The following is a 7,500-nucleotide window of genomic DNA, read 5'->3' on the forward strand; positions in this document are numbered from 1 at the left end:
ATATGTGGACGACACTCTTTGCCCTGTTTAAGATTTTAATGCAGACTCCTTTAGAATTCATTAATGCCCAACATCCCAATATTAGGGTTTACAGTTGAGAAAGAAACTCGTAACTTTATCATTTCTTGACTTACGCATCACCAGGAAAATAATGGAGTTTCAAACCAGCATTCACAGAAAATACTTTTTACAGGTTTGGGCACCAATTTTTATAGTTCATGTAATTTCAATTTTAAGTTGAATTCTTCTGCCTCCTCCACAGGGCGTATTCTCTTACTTCCAGCTGACAGCCAGCCATAAAGAAGTAGAGTTCTTGGCTAATTTTTCTACAGCAATTGTTTTCCATCCCACTATTTCCATCGAGTACTTAATAAGCTCTTAACTGCAAAAATGGAACAACCTATTCCCACATATACCGTTCCCAAATTATGTATTTATGCTAAGTTCCCTTTCCTTCATGACAAAAGTTTTAAAAAGAAATGTATGAATTTAATTCATCATGAATTGCCAGCTGTAAATCTGAAGTTGATTCCACGAAACCCTCTAAATATCCGTTCTTTTTTCAGAGTGAAGGACAGACTGAGTCCTTCCTCGACATCCAACATTATCTATAATATACCTGTCCCAGATGTAGTCTGGGAACCTACGTTGATGTACTAGAGGCTTCAAGGTCCGTTTCTGCTCCCACCAAGGTGTCAGCTTCAGGACGGGCTGCACATTGTCCAATCCTGAATTATCCAATGTCGGAATCATTCCAAGATTTGTGGTACCCGATATTAATGATTTTAAAAATTATTGATCTGCCGTAAGGACGACGAGTTGATGGTGTTGGAGTCGCTTTTCATAAAAATCTAATATACCAACACTAAACACCCAATCGTCGTCCAGACAACTGTTTATAGCATAACTGCTCTGTTTGTTTACTTCCACGTTCGTTATGGTTTCTTTCGTTGTTTATTTCCTCCTGTCTTTCTAGTCACTTTTTAGCTCTTGCCTTGGTAGGTGTTCCTTTCAAGTTCTTGTTTTAATTTTTTGTAGTTGTAAATTTTTAAAATTTTTTAAAGAAGTTTTCCCATTGTGGAAGTGACATTTTGGCATTTATTGTCTGTAATTTCCAGCTTTGAGGATGCATCATGATGTGAAAATGTTGGCTAATAAACTTGTTCTTTGTAAGAGACATGCGTGCCTTACCTCTTTCAACCTGAGATATATATATATATATATATATATATATATATATATATATATATATATATATATATATATATATATATATATATATATATATATGTGTGTGTGTGTGTGTGTGTGTGTGTGTGTGTGTGTGTGTGTGTGTGTGTGTGTGTGTGTGTATGTGTGTGTCTATGAGTTTATCTATGTAGGTATATACTAGTGCGTGTGTAAGGAAAATCAAGGTTTATTAGTACTTTGGCTCTAACGTTATTATCTGAGCTAATCGGATCAACTCAAGGTATACAATACGTGATCTTTATAATCTCAAATATGATGCTACTGAATTAGAAAAAAAGGGGTCATTTCATCATCGTTAATTTAAGTTTTCCATTATTCCTTTCAATATTATATACTTATTTTTTTATGTAGTGCATATTTTTAAAGGTGAATTTAAGAATAGTAATTTTGATTATTTAATTTTACTATTTAATGGCTATTGTAAAGATAGTTCAAATTTCAATATACAGATCGTATTTATTAAAGAAAGTTTGCTGCATTTAGTAGGAAAGAATTACACTTGAAGATGGTGTTCATCCAACATTCATTAATAGTCCCCAGTGATTGGGATATGCTGAAAGATATTTTACTCTATCAAACATGGATAATTTTGGAGAAAGTCGTAACTTAAGATTTGAGTTATAAAAGCACATGTTTTTCAAACAGTAAATATCTATTTCTATTTCCCTCTGTGTAAATATCCATATGAATAATTGCTATGTAAATTTCTTAATAATGAAAGACACTATTGGTTTGAAGACAATTGAGCACTTCCAGTCTTCATACATAGTTTTTCAGTGTGAATGTGTATGCAGCAGTTCACGAAGATATGCAGATCCAACAGAGCCAACCCTTCAAGAATAAAAATCGAATAACAATGGGAAAAATTCACGGAATTTTCTTATTAGGTTCCCCCTAAACAGCCTCTCGAGCTGACACATATTTTCGAATTCTGGAAACTCGAGAAAGAACCCAGTGTTCCATTATGTAAAAGCAAAAGAGGATAATGTACTCAAGAGATCATTCGACTGATTTCAAAGTGTCCAAACATTATACGTGAATGGGGATGAGATGAAAAGCTTTAATAACTCAGGAAACTCTGGATGAAGAACGCAAAGGCGAGCCTTTCTAAAGGCAAGAATATATTCAGAGGACCAGGTAAGATTCGAAGAACAAGGGATGTAACGCCTATTAAATCTTTGGCTTGGTCCTTCCACGATGTGAATTAAACTTCAGTAAAGTTACTTTAGTTTCCCTTATGATTTTTCAAGACTTCTTATAAAGGTGATAATTATAGATTCCTCCATATTCTTCTCCTTATATTTAAGTTACTCAGGTGCTTCCTTATTCAGCTTAGGTATATATCTATCGGGTATTTACTCTTGTTAAAATCTTTATCATTTCATCTATTTTATACCTAACTAGCTGAACAACCTGGCACTGCCCGGGAAAACTCTGGATAACAACCGATAAACTCTCTCTCTCTCTCTCTCTCTCTCTCTCTCTCTCTCTCTCTCTCTCTCTCATTCTCCTCCCTAACAACCCCTTACTTTCTCTCACAATTCCTCTTCCTCCCACTCTCACTCTCTCTCTCTCTCTCTCTCTCTCTCTCTCTTCTCACACTCTCCTTTTCCTGTTAAGATAGTTGCGTCAATTACATTGCCCAGCATTTATTAAATTTTATATTTCACCTCTTCTAACTGCCCATTCTTACTGGGGTTGAACTTGGACTTAAGGTTATCGAAAGTGTCACTATTCATCTCAGTGACTTCAGAAACTATTGACTAGAAACCAATATCTGTCATTTTTTTCATTTTATTTTTCACCCATTTTCAACATGCGCCAACTGCCAACCCCGCCCCCCCCAAACCCCACCGCGTCCTGTCGGGACTAAACTTGGACTTAAAAGCATTGGGAGTGTCACTGTTCATCTGAGTGACTTTGGAAACTATGGATTAGACACTAATATATGTTGTTTTCGGTTATTTGTATGTCACCCCGTTCCCATCCCTTCTCAACCCCCACTTCCTATCAGGGCTGAACTTGGACTGAAAGGTATCGGAGTACTATTCATCTCAGCGATCTCAAAAACTATGGATCAGTCACTAATATCTGTCTTCTTGGTTACTTTTACATTGACCCCCTTCCCACGCCTTCTTACAACCGCCCCGCCCCCCTTCCTACTGAGGCCAAATTTGGACTGAAAGGACATAGGGAGTGTCACTATTCATCTCAGCAACCTCAAAAATTATGGATTAGACACAAATATCTGTCATTTTTTGTTATTTCTAGATGTCACCTCCCTTCCCACCCCTTCTCACCCGCCTTCCTATCAGGGCTGAACTTGGACTGAAAGGGCATTGAGAGTTTCATCATCATTCTTATCCACCTCAAAAACTATGGATTAGACACTAATATCTGTTGTTTCTGGTTATTTTTACATGTCACCCCCTTCCCACCCTTTTCACCCCTCTTCCTATTGGGGCAGAACTTAGACTTAAAGGGAACTGGGAGAATCACTATTCATCTCAACCTCGAAACTACGCACAAGACACTAATATCTGTCATTTCTGGTTTTTTTACAGTCACCCCTTCGCACCCCTTTTCACCCCCTTCCTATTGGGACCAAACTTGGACTGAATGGACATCGGGAGTGTTACTATTAATGTCAGCAACCTCAAAAACTATGGATTAAACACTAATATCTGTCGTTTTTCGCTATTTTTACATGTCAACCTCTTCCCACCCCTTCTCACAAACCTTCCTATCGGGGCTGAACTTGGACTGAAAAGCAATCGGGAGTGTCACTATTCATCTCAGTTATTTTGAAAACTGATATCTGCCCCTTCCTATCAGGGCTTAACTTGGACTTGAAAGGGCATTGGGAGTGTCACTATTCATCTCAGTGACCTCAAAAATTATGGACTAGATGCTAATATCTGTCATTTTCAGTTATTTTTACATGTCACCTGTTCCCACCCCCAACCCATTTGGTGTCAGCGATGTCTTAGCCCCTCAGTATTCTTTCCCAGATAGTAAGTCATATGTATACCAAGTTTGGTTGAAATTACACAATGCATTTCAGAGTTATGCTGGAATACACACACACACATACATAAAGACATACATACATACATATATCCATTTATATATTTACAGATTACAAGTAAGCAATATTGTATTCAACCTATCATTTGGGGTTGTCATTTAATGCACTGGATTTCCAATATATTTTTGTAAATATCCATTCTATTTGACAATTCGTGGGTGAAAAATAAGATTTCTAATATCAAACGTGTGTATTCCTTAAACTTGAATTCAAAATATACAAGTAACATTTTCACATCAAAATGATATAATGTTCTTCATGCTAGATCAAGGTCAACTCTTAATGTAATTCCCTTCCTTTGCCCCTTGCGGCAAAATGGATATAATACTGTATTGTGGGCCGATTATCAGGAATACAAATGAAAACTTTAATAGTGTCGAGACTGACATGTACCCAAATCATGCGAGGTAAATTGAATTCCTGCTGAATTATAATTATAATTCTGATTTGTTTCAAAACTTATTATTCAACTCCAAGTGCATTTAACTGATCGAATTACTTATGATTCTGCTAATAATAATGTTCATTTTACATCTATTCCCTTGAACCTCTCCTAAGAATTTACGAGACTATTTTGATCACCACTGCTATCCCTATGCTAACGGGTAGGTTGCCTTGATGAGCCTACTCCAACTACCTCTATCGAAAATATCTTCCTCCACTAAACCCTTCTATTCCAAATCTTCCTAGCATTTACCATTGCTCTTTCTTGACCTTTCCCCAACAGGTTCCACTCAAGCCCTGTTCATTCCTCCCTCCTCTATCCTTACCACATACCAATTCATCTTCGACTCTGTTGTCTTATCAGTAATCTTTCCATACTACGCGTCTCCAAATTTCTAAATTTTCAAGCCTGTCATGCAGCGAAATCCTCAAAATCTACCTCAGCATCCTCATTTTAGTTCACTCCATATTTCTGAATCATAAATCATCACTGGCTGATTGCATAGCCATACATCTTTATTTTAGTTTTATTTGGCATACTTTGGCCACACAATAGTCCTGCTTCCTCCTGCCCTTTCCCCCAAGATACTTTTGTCGTACTTTCAGTCTCAGGTTCACACCCTTCCTCCTGGCTTAAGTAGCTCTAAAATATTTGAAGTTTTCTACCAGTTTTAAATCTAAGCCTCTTCTATCCTGTATGAATAACCTGTCTGCCCTCTCTTGCTAGACACTATAACCTGTTTTCCCTACATTTACTTCATACCGTTCCAAGAGATTCCTGCTACATTCTTGCCGTTTTTTTTTTCTTTACATTTCTGCTGTAAACACCAGATCATACGCATATAACAATTCCCATGGATTGTCATTCCCAATCCTTTTACTCGGTACATCCATAACGTGAATACTAAAATTAAAACAGTTTATTCTATAAATTTTAGTGATGAAATTAGTGATACAAAACCAAATGCATGAAAGCTAAAAGAAAAAGTGTGAAGAACGTATGTAGGGAGTTAGGGTTTGTATCTTTACGCATATGTACAGTGAGTTTCATTCATGTATGTTTGTTTGTTATAACGAATCTTGAAGTTGGTATGAAACATGACTATATGAGGAAAACAGCAATGTCCTTACTCCTAATGTGTAAAAAAATCCCTTGCACAGAATTCCCTTGAGACAAAAGAATCGATCGATAGAGGTACTTCATCGTGCACCAGTTATAAAATCACATGTAAGTCATTAAGCAATAAAAAAGTGCGTTGATCTTTATCTGTATTCGTATCTTCCCGGTTTGTCTGAATTTAAGTTTTCATTCTATAAGTTAACGCCTCAAGGAACAGACGAAGAAGTTTCTAACCAAAACACAGGGGATGACCAAAAGCAAACTAATATTTGCAACAGTCTAAGTTTAACAGAGAATAATGGTTCATACCCTGCATTAGGAACTCCGCTCTCCTCAAAACTTTAACAACCTAGTCAAGTTTAAAGTTGTTCTTCTGGTTACGGCATTTACGAGCCATTTGACTAAAGATAAAGCGGCATCTCGGAATTAACCTGACTACCTACAAGTTCAAAGAAAAATTCACTCTCTCTCTCTCTCTCTCTCTCTCTCTCTCTCTCTCTCTCTCTCTCTCTGTCCTATTCCGGACTATAATGGTTTCCTGAAAACTTTTGAAGTATTGGGGCGCTGTTAATCAAGTTAATTTCAGACGATTTCCCATCTCTGGAAAGTAGTATATGGAACAAAATGTAAATTTCTTTTCCTTCAAAATATATGAAAACTATTATTACTACTACTGCTGCTATTACACGGCTACTATTATCTAATTTAATAACGATCAGAATTTGGTCACCATTAATGTCATTACTCAGTGTAATCGATAATTCCCCAAAGGCTCGTTTTTTTCTCAAGGATGAGGACCCAAGTGAAAAATCAATTTTTTCTAAGAAAAGGGGCTTCGTGACATGACGAAAGAGGCAGCTATCACTTTCAAGTTCCTTTGACCCTTGTTAGCGGTTTGAAGAAATCCATTTTCTGATCTCCATCAAAACTTTTAACCCTCGCAGCTTTGGATGTCAGATACTGAAATCTCCAACTCCTCCTTTCACCCTCTCTCTCTCTCTCTCTCTCTCTCTCTGTTCTCCTCACCAAGGACGGTTAGCCTCTTCTTTTGCTAAGATATTTCTGTTAAAAGAATTTAACGCCTTACAAAAATTTCATTGCCATTTTACTATCTCTTCTCCCTAAATTTTTCTGGCATTTCTCACTCAGTTGTCATCTTTAAAGTACCCTGACCATATAATTGAGAAAGCTATCTATAAAGCTAACATAGTCTTTTACCCTCCCCCTCAAAACAAGACTAGAGAGACGCCCAGCAATAAAAAAAAAAAAAAAAAATCCCACACCTGGACAGGATTAAGATGTTGGCACAGACACTTGGAATTTCTAGTCTTTTTGCTTTTACCTACCCAAATACCTTAGCCAAATCCCTGACTAACGTCCAACAAAAGCCAGTCCCCAAAGACACGGGAGTAAACAAAAGCCCTTGCCTCCACTGCGACAAATCCTATATCAGTTTTATAGGTAAATCACTCCCCCCGAGACTGATACAAAATAAACGTTCAGTTAGGTATGGCCAACAGAGCTTAGCTATTTTTAACCACATAAATAACCATAATTACTTAATAAACTGGAATTTGTCACATATTATTAATAGCAG

This window comes from Macrobrachium rosenbergii, chromosome 24 (genome assembly GCF_040412425.1).
Source record: "Macrobrachium rosenbergii isolate ZJJX-2024 chromosome 24, ASM4041242v1, whole genome shotgun sequence".
NCBI classification, from domain to species: domain Eukaryota; kingdom Metazoa; phylum Arthropoda; class Malacostraca; order Decapoda; family Palaemonidae; genus Macrobrachium; species Macrobrachium rosenbergii.